This window comes from Balaenoptera acutorostrata, chromosome 5, assembly GCF_949987535.1.
Source record: "Balaenoptera acutorostrata chromosome 5, mBalAcu1.1, whole genome shotgun sequence".
Taxonomy (NCBI): domain Eukaryota; kingdom Metazoa; phylum Chordata; class Mammalia; order Artiodactyla; family Balaenopteridae; genus Balaenoptera; species Balaenoptera acutorostrata.
In genome coordinates, this window is record NC_080068.1 from 78,339,138 (window position 1) to 78,353,433 (window position 14,296).

At 42.3% G+C, this 14,296-nt stretch overlaps 1 pseudogene; it reads left to right on the forward strand.

Annotated features, from left to right (window-relative positions):
- The first annotated feature begins 5,556 nt into the window (after nt 1-5,556).
- On the forward strand, nt 5,557-5,995 carry LOC130708279 (high mobility group nucleosome-binding domain-containing protein 4-like; annotated as a pseudogene).
- Nucleotides 5,996-14,296: the final 8,301 nt, after the last annotated feature.

Genomic DNA, 14,296 nt, shown 5'->3' on the forward strand with positions numbered 1-14,296 from the left:
AGGACCTATAATCCTACCTCTTGACCCCATATTCTGACCTTCTGACTTTCCCAGCTCAGATTCTACAGTATAAAATTGTCATCGTTCCCATACATACATCTTCAGCTCCCTTGCCCCCATCTCTTTCTTCATAAATCTCCAACTCTGGTGAAATCTAATTTGCCACCAATTTTGCAATATGGCAGTTGGCAGCCGAATGGCAGTTGGCAGCCGAACGTGGCTGAGAAACACCGATACACACATACACACCCCACAGACTCATTATCAGTCTCTGAGGGTTTCCTTCAATAAACAGCATCCTTCTTCCCCATTCATGTTCTCAACAAGTTGAGAAATAATGTAGAATAAATACGGAGGCCAAAATCACCTTTATGACGGATAGAGACCAGATTAGAGAACAGGCTTTAGGTGTGTTGGTCAAAGGCTTGCTGATACTAAGCCCCAGGACCCACCGAGCCCGAGTAGCAGTGGCAGCAGCACTGAACTAGAGCTCTACCTTCAATGACTTCCATAATTCAACCACTCCTCACCATCTTTATCACTCCCACTTCGGTCCAAGCCACCATCATCCCTGGAATACAGCAGTAACCTCCTGATTGTCTGCATACACCCACCCCTGCCCCAACTCCTCCTGTCTCCTCACAACAGCCAGAGTGAGCCTTTTATTTATTTATTTATTTATTTTTAATGCATTTATTTATTTATTTTTGGCTGAGTTGGGTCTTTGTTGCTGGGCGCGGGCTTTCTCTAGTTGCGGCGAGTGTGGGCTACTCTTCGCTGCGGTGCATGGGCTTCTCATTGCGGTGGCTTCTCTTGTTGCGGAGCACGGGCTCTAGGTGTGCGGACTTCAGTAGTTGTGGCTCACAGGCTCTAGAGCGCAGGCTCAGTAGTTGTGGTGCACGGGCTTAGTTGCTCCGTGGCATGTGGGATCTTCCCGGACCGGGGCTCAAACCCATGTCCCCTGCATTGTCAGGCAGATTCTTAACCACTGTGCCACCAGGGAAGCCCAGAGTGAGCCTTTTAAATCAGTAGTCCTCAGCCTGTGTAGCTAAAGTTGAGAACCTCAGCAGTCAGATGTGTCACTCCTCTGCTCACCCCCCGCTCCCAACCCATGACCTCCCATTTTGCTCAGAATAGAGGGAAAAGCCCTTTAAAAGGCCTGCAGAGCCTCATGGGACCCTCCGTAACTCCCAACCTCACGTCCAGCCACACTGGCCTCCTCGCTGTTCCTTAAACACACTAAGCCAGCTCTTCCTTGGGGCTTTTATGTGCTCTTCCCTCTGTCTAGAAAGCCTTTTCTCAAGCCTTTCCTCACTCCCCCACTTCCTTCAGATCTCTGTTCAAATATCTCTTTATTAAGAGGCCTTTTCCAAGTATTCTGTCCAAAGGAGCACGTGCACGCACACACCCCCCCCATTCCTGTTCTACTTCTATTACTCTGCTGAATTTTTCTTCATTGCACTGTTGACTGTCATTGACTCCCACCCCCACTAGAACAGAAGCTCCATCAAGGCAGAGATTTTTCCTGGTTTGTTCACAGCTATATTCTCAGTGCCTAGAACAGTGCTTGACACAGAAGGGGAACTTAATAAATAGCTGTCAATGGATGAATGAATGAATGAGCCTCTCCTTTGCAAAATGGCAGCTCAACCACGCTGCCTTCTTCTTGATCTACAAGACTCAAAAAGCAGGTTATCATCAACCAAGATTTATCCAACCGAGGACACCAGGTATGACTGTTAACTTCCTAAAGAGAAATATTATTGGATAGGAAAACTACCCTCTCACCCCTCTCCTTCCCTCTTCCCAAGCCCTTCCCAGTTCCTCTGAAACAAGATGAACTCTAAGCCGCATATGCTGAACAAAGCCTGAGTGTCCCCACGGTCGAGGTGCCCTGACCAGTTTGGCTTTGATGAGAAGCAATGTGGCAGGGTGTTCATGGATCACTGCCACTGAGAGCATGTCCTGCAGGGGTCCGTCCACACTGGAGGAAGTCATACAATCCCAGTCCACAGCCTGCAGCCAAATCAACAAAGGAAGAGAGGATCAAGGACAGAATCCACAATGGATCATCCTGTGCCTGTCATTACCAGAATACCTAGGTCCTGGGTTTGCCAAGGGAGGGAGGCAGAGGAGGAACAGAAAGGAGGAAGTGGATTTTTGTTTAATGCATTTATTTTAAAATATATTTTTCTTATAAGTAACGTATTGGAGAAATTTAGGAAAATCTTTTAAGTAAACTGAAACAAATAATTTTTCATGATCCCACTACCCAGATATAACAACTGCTCAGATTTTTATGAGTTTCTTTATAGTCTTTGTCCTATGAGCTTTTTTTTTCTTTTTCTTTTTCTTTTTTTTTTTTGTTACTGATGTAAACAACACAATGGCCTCCCTTGGCGAAATTTCTGATCATTTCTGTAGGATACTGCTCCAAAGTTTGCACTCAAATGGATGATAATTTTAAGGCATTTTGAGATACACTGCTCTATTGCTTTACAGAGAGGTCATACTAATTTACATTCCCTCCAGCAGGGCATGAAAATACATACCTCACTTGGCCTCACCTGGTCTCACCTGACCTGACCTCACTTCACCTTACCTCACCTGCCCTCACCTCATCAGTGCCGACCAAAATCACCTTGAAAACATTTGAATCAAAACACTGTGTAAAAAGATGCAGTCAACAGGCATTACCATCTGACTACCTTAAACCTCCCAGAGAGGCAATGAAAAAGCAAGGGGAAAAGTTTGACAGATTGAGATGCCCTCTTAGTCTAAAAAAAAAGTGCTTCTCATCACCTGCCTTGTCTTTTATAACCACCATTGACCACCTCCCTACTTCTCTTATCAGATCTGTGGCCAATCAAACCCTTGTCCCAAGGGCTTCTCTTCTTCCCTAAAGCCAAATTAAGCTATCTCTGTCTTTTTTTGATAATTTCCCTGCATTAACTCCTTAGGAATCTCCTGAGCTCAGAGCCCACTGCCCTGCCCACAGCAGCTTTCTCAATTGCTCTCGAATTTGGCCTCTCCCATTCCTGATTTGCCGCATTGCTTTCCCATCCTCTGTCATTTGGAGATTAGGAGGAAATATGCAAGCATCCTATCTTGGGTTTTTCTTCTGTGGCTGTGTATGTGTGTGTGTGTTTAAGGACTCAAAATACTTCAGAGTGTGGTGATGACAAAGGTGATGATGTCACTGCCCTCTGCAGCGATGCCTGGCATTGACTGAACATTCCAGTACTCAGCAACTGGAAACACGTGTCCTTTTAACCCTCACAGCTGCCCTATGGGCGGGGCACTGTTATTACACCCATTTTATAGATTAAGGAGCTTTAGGGAAGGAGGTTGGATTTAGGTCGCTTGACCTGTAAATAGCAGTGCCATGCCTAGAGCTCTATCCGACTCCAAAGATGGTGTTCTTAAACCTTCCCCTGGATTCTCCTCATATCCATGCCAAGCATTCCCAATGTTTCCACTCACCCATTCTTTTAATAACACTGCCATCATCGTCAAATTTTGAAATCATATCTTATATATCTGCAGAAAATGTATTTTCCTTCCAAAGATTTCTCAAGATCTTGGGGAAGGGGGAATGCTATCATCCCTCACTGTGGACAGCTGCTCTAGGCTACTTTATGGATCGTTCCCCCCTTCTTATAACTTTTCTCCAAGCGGCGGTTCATCCCAAACACCCCAACACTACCTCTGTCCCAGTGTACACATAGCTTCACTCTGCTCTCTCCCTTCGTGACACTGCTATACCCAGAGTTGGATACAGATAGCTTTGCTGAAGACTTAAGAGGAACAGGAGGAGATTATTACAGGACAGGAGGGCTTGAAACCGGCAATCAGATTTCAATGCTGCAAAGTCTGGTGATGAGCCAGTATAGTGGAGTGCATTCAAGAGCAGAAACTCTGGAGCCCAAGTTCTGGCCCTACCAAAAAAGAGCCTTTTCGTGGTGGGGGGAGGCGGGATCCTGGTTGTTAACAGTGGCCTCTGTTCTGATTGGTTAGAATTCATGCCCGCATCTGTTCTGATTGGTCAGTTTCTGCTGGTGTCTATTTTGTTTGCTATCAGCACCGTGCAGGTTATTAAACTTTTTGAATATCACCTTCTTAGTATTGAAATTGTAGCATATTACTTAAGCATTTTTGTGCCTCCATTTCCTCGTCTTTTTGCCAGAGGCCACAAAGCCCTTTGGGGTTGGAGTAGTGGAGGCTACTTATTGTGGTGACTGGCATCTGAAGATGGATAGGAGGAAGCTTAGAAAATGAGACAGCTCTGCACATTGATGCTGAAGTAGACCATCAGCTTGTCCGGTGAGACTGGACCCTGAGTGGCACCATAAAAAAGTCCTAAATTCATATGACCATTTGCTGACAATTACAATTTCATGAGGGCAAAAGCCATTTGTGGTCAATGCTATAAAAAAACTCCTAAAGTCACTCCTTGCAGGAAAACAGCTTACTGTCACCTGCCCCAGGTGAGTGAATTTCAGATGAATGAGCACCAGAGGAGTCTCTGGAAATAACATAAGAGATTTCCTGGGAAATTGATAGAATTATACAAAGCTGCTACTTTAAGATTAAGCTTGCCTCAGAGGAAGAACTCACAATAGATTTAACTATATAAAAATGTAAATTATTTTGTTTAAAAAATTATAAAAATGCTAACTACAAACCAAAAATATATATATGTTACAGTATATGGCAGACAAAGAGCTTAATCTCTTTAATGTATAACATACCTGTTAGTAATGTTTGGGGAGAGGCTGTGTAACAATATAGAGAAAACATTGTCTTTGGACCCTAATTTTTTTTGTTTTAATAAATTTATTTATTTTATTTATTTATTTTTGGCTGCATTGGGTCTCTGTTGCTGCGTGCAGGCTTTCTCTAGTTGCGGCGAGCGGGAGCTCGTTGTGGTGCACGGGCTCTAGGCACGCGGGCTTTAGTAGTTGTGGCACACGGGCTTCAGTAGTTGTGGCTCACAGGCTCTAGAGCACAGATCCAGCAGTCGTGGTGCACGGGCTTAGTTGCTCTGCGGCATGTGGGATCTTCCCGGAGCAGGGTTCGAACCCGTGTCCCCTGCGTTGGCAGGCGGATTCTTAACCACTGAGCCACCAGTGAAGCCCTGGACCCTAATGTTTTTAAATGGCCAAGGAACATGAGTAAACAAAACAGAGAGAGTAAATGTAAATGACTTAAAAATTTTTTGAAAAAAAATTCTGCATCATTGGTAACTAAACACATTTAAATTAAAAAAAAAAGATTCTTTTCCTGTCAAATAATTTATTCATATTCATTATATATTTAGAAGTTGCTAAAAAAGTAGACCTTAAAAGTTTTCATCACATGAAAAAAAATTGTGGCTCAAGGCGGGTCCGGAGCCCGCGGCCCCGGAGGCGGACACACGCATCGCGAGGGGGAGAACCGGGCTGTCCCAGGCTCTGCAAGGCGGCCCGACGCCCGCAGCCCCGGAAGCGCATCCTCCCCTTGCCTTCCTGTCCCCGGCAGCGCCCGGCTCCGGGCGTCTCTTCGCTGGCCCACTGTCCGCGCCGATCCTGCCCCAGCCGAGAGCACCTGCGCGGCAGGCCCGCAGCTGGCAGCCTCGCGCCCCTCACACGGCCGCGAGACTCGGAAATCTTTCTAGGTGCAGTGAGCAAGACAGAAGAACCGCTTGGGCTGGTAAAGCCATCTGCCAGGCACTACTGCCACCATGCCCAAGAGAAAGGCAAAAGGAGATGCTAAAGGTGACAAAGCAAAGGTGAAGGAAGAGCCATAGAGGAGATCGGCACGGTTGTCTGCTAAACCTGCCCCTCCAAAACCAGAGCCCAGGGCAAAAAAGGCCCCTGCAAGGAAGGGAGAGAAGCTGGCCAAAGGGAGAAAGGGAAAAGCAGAAGGCAACAAAGATGGGACCAACCCTGCAAAAAACCGAGATGCCTCCGCAGTCCAGTCACAGAAAGCAGAAGGCACTGGGGATGCCAAGTGAAGTGTACTTTTTTGATAGCTCTGTACTTCTAGGGACTCCACTGTTTTGTTTTTTAAAGCATCTCTTTCTTTTTTTTTTTAATGGAGAGATGGTCAAGAGCATGAAAGCAGACAATCATGGATTTTTATTTATTTATTTATTTATTTTGGCTGTGTTGGGTTTTCGTTTCTGTGCGAGGGTTTTCTCCAGTTGCGGCAAGCGGGGGCCACTCTTCATCGCGGTGCGCGGGCCTTTCACTATCGCGGCCTCTCTTGTTGCGGAGCACAGGCTCCAGACGCGCAGGCTCAGTAGTTGCGGCTCATGGGCCCAGTTGCTCCGCGGCATGTGGGATCTTCCCAGACCAGGGCTCGAACCCGTGTCCCCTGCATTGGCAGGCAGACTCTCAACCACTGCGCCACCAGGGAAACTCGACTCTACTGTTTGAAATACTATTTTTTTTTAAATCAAATTTTGTAAAAACATAGATTTTTTTTTAAGTTATGTTATTAGCACACAAGACGCTTTGCTGTTATCTTTTGTGGAAAGGGCAAAATAACCACTAGTAGAAAAGCTGGATTGAAATGGGGGAAAACAGAATTTTCTATCCTCATATTTGAAGATTATTCTTGGTTCCCAGGAGAGATTCTCTGACATTCACACATGACAGCCACTATGGCTCAGAAGCCTTATCGTGTGGGGAAGCAAAACTTCATGTCTTCTCCTTTCCTGATGCCATCAACACATCCTTGACTTCCTGAAACCAAGAGTCATGGTGGGGCCTTGGCACCCCTAGAATCAGCCGCGTCAGGTAACAATACTCAGGATTTCTGGTGATGACATCAAGATGGTGTTGCTCAAAAGAGCCAGGATTCCTGTGTGTAGTTTGTGGATCATCTCGTTAATAATCCTGGAGTTTTTAGTTCCTTTCCTCCATGTCAGAGGTGACCTGTGAAAAGCTCTTGTATGCCTCATGTGAAATATTCACCCTTTCTGAAAACTTTTCCTGTTCATTGCGGCAACAGACTTTGCTGACTTTTTGGAGAGGGGAGTTTGACAGTTGTAAGATATTATGGACTGTCACCCATGTCCTGCTGGAAGTAACTATTTTTGAAAAGTATCTTATAAAGCTGGATACAAGTTGGCTTCATGGGAGGGGAGGGATCATTTCCTACTCCAAGTCATAAAGATATCCTTTACTGCCTTGTAAAAGTTTTATAGTTTTGCTTTTCACATTTGTCTTTAGTCTTCCCTGAACTGATTTTTGCAAAAATATGAGATAGTAATTCAAAATAATATTTTTTCCGTATGGTAAGTGGTTGTCCCAACCACTTGGTTGTCCCAACTTTTCTGAAAAGTTCATCCTTTCCCCGCTGATCTGTAATACTGGCTCTTTTCATAAATCAAGTTTCTTCTGTGGGGGTGGGGGTCTGTTGATGGTTTCGATTCTGACTCACTGGTCAATTTGTCTAACCTTGTGGCAATACTATACAATCCTGAGTACTACAACTTTAGAAAAAGGTCCTGATATCTCAGGACAAATACCACCTCCACCTTTAACATCACCACCAAACTTTTTTTTGTTGGAGTATCTTGGCTATATTCTTAGCCAACTGCTTTTCCATACAATTTCTAGAATTAGATTGACAAGTTCCAAATCAAACTAACAAAAGGTGGAATTTTTATTGGATTTGTATTGAATTTATAGATTAATTATAATATTGAGTCTTCCAATCCATGAACATGGTGTAATTCTCCATTTATTTAGGCTTTCTAAATGTCTTTCAATAAAGTTTTATAATTTTCTCCATTAAAAAAAAAATTGTAACTATGTGAGATGATAGATGTTAACTAGACTTACTGTGGTGATCATTTTGCAACATATGCAAATATCAAACCATTCTGTTGTATACCTGAAACTAATATACCGTTATATGTCAATTATATCACAATAAAATACTTTATTTATTCAAAAAATAAATATTGAGCACACGTTACATACAAGACACTGTTCAGGTTCTGGAGCTTCAGCAGTGAACAAGCTATACACAAATCCCACCCTCTTGGAGATTTCATGCTAATGTGGGGGACAGACGAAAATAAACAAAGAAATAAAATAAAATGTATAGTATGTTAGATGGTGGTAAGTGCTCAAAAGAAAAGTAAAGCCAGGGAGAGGAGGGCCTTAACCGTGGGGAGGGACAAGTGCTCCTTTTGACAGGGTGGCCAGGGATGAGTAAGTAACTGAATGAGATGAAGGAGTGAGGCATGCAGCTATCTAGGGAAAGGGCTTCTCAGTAGAGATGTCAGAAAGCTCAAAGGCCCTGAGGCCAAAATGTGGCAGCTGTGTTCAAGGAACAGCAGGAAGCCTGAGTGGCTAGAATAGAATGAGCAAGGGAGAGGGTAATAGGAGTAAGGTTAGAGAAAGGGGGTGAAGGCCCGACGATACATGACCCTGTAGGTCATTGTAAGAACTTCAGCTTTATTTTATTTTATTTTTTAATTTATTTATTTATTTATTTATTTATTTTTGGCTGTGTTGGGTCTTTGTTTCTGTGCGAGGGCTTTCTCTAGTTGCGGCAAGCGGGGGCCGCTCTTCATCGCGGTGCGCGGGCCTCTCACTATCGTGGCCTCTCTTGTTGCGGAGCACAGGCTCCAGACGCGCAGGCTCAGCAATTGTGGCTCACGGGCCTAGTCGCCCCATGGCATGTGGGATCTTCCCAGACCAGGGCTCGAACCCATGTCCCCTGCATTAGCAGGCAGATTCTCAACCACTGCGCCACCAGGGAAGCCCAGAACTTCAGCTTTAACTTGTAATAAGATGGGAAGCCACGGGAAGGTCTGGGGAGAGGAGGGTGTAATCAGATGTTTCAGTTTGCTACGACTGCCATAACAAAATACCGCAGACTGAGTGGCTTACACAAGAGAAATTTATTTTCTCAGTTCTGGAGGCTGAAAGTCTAAGATCAAGGTGTGGGCAGGCTTGGTTTTTGCTGAGGCCTCTCTCCTTGGCTTGCAGAAGGCTGCCTTCTTGCTGTGTCCTCACATGGTCTTTCCTCTGTGTGTGTGCATCCCTAGTGTCTCTCTGTGTGTCCAGGTTTCCTCTTCTTATAAGGACACCAATCAAATTGGATTAGGGCCCCCCTGGATGCCTTGTTTTAACTTAATCATTTCTTTTAAGGCTCTATCTCTAAGTATAGTTATATTCTGAGGTACTGGGAGTTAGATCTTCAACATATGAATTTGGAGGGACACAGTTCAGCCCCCAACAACTGATTTACATTTTAACAGCATCTTTCTCACTGTTGGGCTACGAATAGATCTAGGTTCCCAAGGGCAGAAGCCAGGAGACCAGTTAGGAGGTTATCTCAACAACCCAGATAAGAGATAATAGTGGCTGGGACCAGGTAATAGTGGTAGAGGTAGTAAAAGGGATTGCATTCTGATCATTTTGAGGATAGAGAGAGCTGACTGAATCGACTGATGGACTGAATCCTGGGTGGGAGGAACAAGACAGGAGTCAATGATGACTCCAAAGATTTTAGCTTGAACAACTAGGAAAACAGCTCCTGGTTATTGATCGGGGAAGAAGACGTAGGTTTTGTAGCAGAGGGGGAGGGATGACATCAGAATCTCTGTTTGGTATTTGGACATGTTAAATGTGAAATCCCTATTAGACATCCAAAAGGTAGTTGGATCTACGAATCTGAAGTTCAGGGGAGAGATCAAGATGGACATAAAAAATTTGGGCCTGGAATTCATTTCAACCCAGCCCAAGACTCTCAGGGGTGGGCGAAGAGCCCTGTTTCAACTCTCCAAGATCTTGAAACAAGGCAATTCACTTGCTTTGGGTTTAAATATCAACCTTCTAAACTTGGGAACTGCAAGTGGAGTTAGCCTATAAATGACTAAAATAATCAGGCTCCAATGACAGGCTTCAGGCCAGACACAGGGCAAAAAAACTTTTCTTTGGTTTATAGCCAGAAAGGAGACGTCACTGCCAGAGTCTGGCAAAATGCTGTTGCCCCCAAACTCAAAGAAGAACTAGACTTTCATTGTCTCCATGAAAATACTGAACTGTTTTATAGTTTATGATTCTGAATTATTCTTGCCCAGTGTTTCTCAACTTTTTAAAAAATTAAATCAGGCCCCCTTCAGAGCTTTCTCACACTAAATTTTTATATCCCTACCAGCCAAGATTTAGTCAGTTTTGCTTCCTGTAGTGTGATGAATGAAAACAATAACTATACGGCATAATCTTTTTTGAACCAAAGACACTTCTCCATTCTGCTATGTGCCCTGGAGATAGTGCCCCATCCCTGACTTGAGAATGTGTATTCCGGTCTTGAATAATCCTAATCCTTGCACTTTCAGCCTGTGGTGAGTCATTTATTTCTAAATGTGAATAAGGTACGTACTGTGTAAAGTGGAAATTTTATTATATTTGAATTTCTGTGACCTGGATAAGAAAACGTGTACAAAAGAAAGAGATCTTTCATAATCTCCACCCTTGCTTTTCTCATATCTACTTATTTTATTTTTATTACTTCACTTCCCCCAGTTGGCATGAATTATTGGTTACACATCAGTGCACATTTTGCTTTTATTACACTTTCTCTTAGATCACTAGAACTTTATTGCTTGTGCTATGACTATTTCTTTTAATATGAAGAGCCTGTGACTTCAATTAAATTAAAACATTATTCTATCAAGTATGTACTACATGCCTGTTATAGGTTGAATCGTGTCCCCAAAAAGATATGTAGAAGTCCTAACCCCCATACGCATGAGTGTGACCTTATTTGGCAATAGGGTCTTTGCAGATGTAATCAAGTTAAGATGAAGTTATACTGGATTAGGGTGGGTCTTAAATCCCATGACTGGTGTTCTTACGAGAGGAGAGAAGTTTTGATACAGAGACAGAGACACAGAGGGAGAACACCATGTGAAGACAGAGGCAGAGACTGGAATGCTACAACTGCAAGCCAAGGAATGCCAAGGATTGTGGGCAAACACCAGAAGCTCGAAGAGGCAAGAAAGCATTCTCCCCTTGAAACTTCAGGTAAAACATGGTCCTGCCGACACCTTGATTTTTTACGTCTAGCTTCTAGAACTGTAGGACAGTAAATTTCATTTGTTTTAAGCCACCCAGTTTGTAGTACTTTGTTACAGCAGCCCTTGGACACTAATACAACATCCAACTTGATGATGAGATATATAAAGATAAATAAGGTACAATTCCTCTCCTCAAGGTCCTCACAATCTAAGAGAAGACACAGCTGTGGACATTTTTAAATTACAAAATGTTAGTGTTTCATAGTGTGAATATAGAAATCTGTACATGCTATAGAGACAACACAAAGGAGGAAATACAGGAGAAGCTTTGTAAAAAAATGTGAATTTTAAAAATTCTTAAATTTTTTTTTATATGCAAAAGCACTGGCCTTTTTAGTGAATCCTTTTTCTCTTTTTTGTTTGGTTCCTTTCCTTTTACCCTCCCCTTTCAACCCGTATCAATAAGCACTCCCTTACTCTAGTTAACCTTGTTAATACTCTGGTATTAATTTTTTCATATTTTTCTCCAAGCTTAGGTAATCAATCGTATTCTTACACACATATATGTTGTCACTGTTTATTTTATAAAAATGTGATCATATTGTAGATATTTTATGTATCTTTCTTTTCTCAACAAAACCTTGTAGAAACTCCTCCATTTCAATGGATATAGCTCTAAGTCATTCTTTTTATTGAGTGTATAATATTCCATCCTGTAAGTATACCATTCTTTTTTAATATATGCCAGCCAGCTTGGTAAAAAATGACATAGCATTACTTTAATTTGCATTTCTGGACTATTTGTGTATTTTAGCAACTTTTTATATGTTTTTTAGCCATATCAGTTTGGCTTTCTTGAATTGTCTTTTCATATTGTTTGTTCATTGTTTTGATTGGGTTGCTTACTCTTTCTAATCAGTTTTTAAGAGTGTTTTGATTATTACCAGTATTAATGGTATATCCAAGTCTACCATTTATCATTTGATTTTTTCCTTCACTATATTTATCATACCTTTGTCATAAAATTTTTGGTTATATCATCAACTATGTCTATCTTTTTTTTAATAGCTCCTGATTTCTAGTTTATGTTAGAAAGATCTCAATAAATAAGTCATGGGGATGTAATGTACAACATAGTGACTAGAGTTAATAATGCGCTATTGTATATTTGAAAGTTGCTAAGAGAGTAGATCTTAAAAGTTTGCATCTCAAGAAAAAAATTTGTAACAACATGTGGTGACAGATGTTAAACTAGATTTATTGTGGTGATCATTTCACAATATATACAATTCTAGAATCATTATGTTGTACACCCAAAACTAATATAGTACTGTATATCAATTATAACTCAATTTTAAAAAAACCTCCTCTGCCACTTACATGTAGCCTCCTAAATTTTCTTTTTTTCCCAGCTTTATTATAGTTAAAAAATGAAAATTATATATATTTAGGTAGTACAATGTGATTTTTTAAGGTGTACGAGGTGATGATTTAATATATGCACACATTGTGAAATGATTACCACAATCAAGTTAATTAACACATCCATCCCCTCACATAGTTACTATTTTTTTGCGTGTGTGACTAGAACACTTAAGATAACGATTTTAATCCTTCATTCTGTTAAGGTGGTGTATCATGTTTATTGATGTGCATCCCAGGAATAAATCCCACTTGATCATAGTGTGTGATCCTTTTAATGTGTTGTTGAATGCAGTTTGCTAATATTTTGTTGAGGATTTTTGCATTCATGTTCATCAGGGATATTGGCCTGTAATTTTATTTTCTTGTAGTGTCCTTATCTGGCTTTGGTGTGAAGGTAATGATGGTCTCATAAAATGAGTTTGGAAGTGTTCTCTCCTCTTCAGTTTTTTGGAAGAATTTGAGAAGAATCGGTATTAATTCTTTAAATGTTTGGTAGAATTCACCAGTGAAGCCAGCTGGCCCCCTGGGCTTTTCTTTGTTGGAAGTATTTTGATTACCCGACTTAATCCCCTTACTTGTTATTGGTCATTTCAGATTATTTTTTTAGGATTCAATCTTGGTAGGTTGTATGTTTCTAGGAATTTTTCTGTTTCTTCTAAGGTATCCAATTTGTTGGCATATAATTTTTCATTGTAGTCTCTTATGATCCTGTGTATTTCTGCGGTATCAGTTGTAATGTCTCTTCCTTCATTTATAATTTTATTTATTTGAGTCCTCTGTCTTTTTCTTTCTTGATTAATTAACAGTCTGTCAACTTTGTTTCTTTTTTCAAAAAACCAATCCTGAATTTTACTGATCTTTGCTTTTGCTTTCCAAGTCTCTATTTCCCTTATTTCTGCTCTACTCTTTCTTATTGCCTTCCTTTTGCTAACTTTGAGCTTAGTTTCTTCTTCTTTTTCTAGTTCCTTGAAGGTGTAAAGTCCCTGGGAGGACAGGGTTGGCCCCTGAGAATGGCTGATAGGAGCTGAACCAAGTCACAGGGCTGCTTCAGAAGCTGCAGTCAGACCAGAGTTGGTGGGCCTACCTTTGGGGACAAGGAGAACCGTGTCTCCCACCGGGTCCTTGAGTGGGCAGGACTGCTCCTGACTGCAGCTGAAAGGGGCAAGAACCGAGTCATAGGGCTGCTTCAGGCTCATAGTCAGACTGAGGTCAGCAGGCCTACCTCCAAGACACAGAGGGGCATGTCTCCTGGTGGGCCTCTGGGCAGACAGCAGTATTCCTGGCCCGTGGCTGAGAGGGGCTGTAGCCCAGATACCGGCCATTTCAGCATCTGAAATGAGGTGGATAGGCCTACCTACAGGGACACAGATGGGCATGTCTCCTGCCAGGTCCCTTGTCAGATGGTGCTGATGGCAGGATCAAGGCCAAATGGGGCTGTAGCTGAGTCCACAGGTTGTTTCCAGGTCTGTAACCAGGACCACAGTTGGTGGATCCGCCACCTGGACACGTGCCTGCCTTCTCAAATGGGTCTCCTCCGCCTCGGCCTCCACCAGGGTTTCACAGTCTCCTATCTGGATCCCACAGGGCTCCCACACAGGCACTTTTGTCTGTGAAAAGCTGCCAAATTATTGTTACTGAGGGGGAATATAAGTGGGGGACCTCCTATTTCACCATTTTGCTGATGTCCTTCCAGAGTTTCTTACAGAATTTATATTTTTTTATTTTGCTTTTTACACGTAAGTCTTTAATCTTATTTAAGATTTTTTTTAATGGATAGTCTTTCCCCACTGATTTGAACTACCCTCATTATCATATGTTACATTCTTACACACACTGAGATCCATT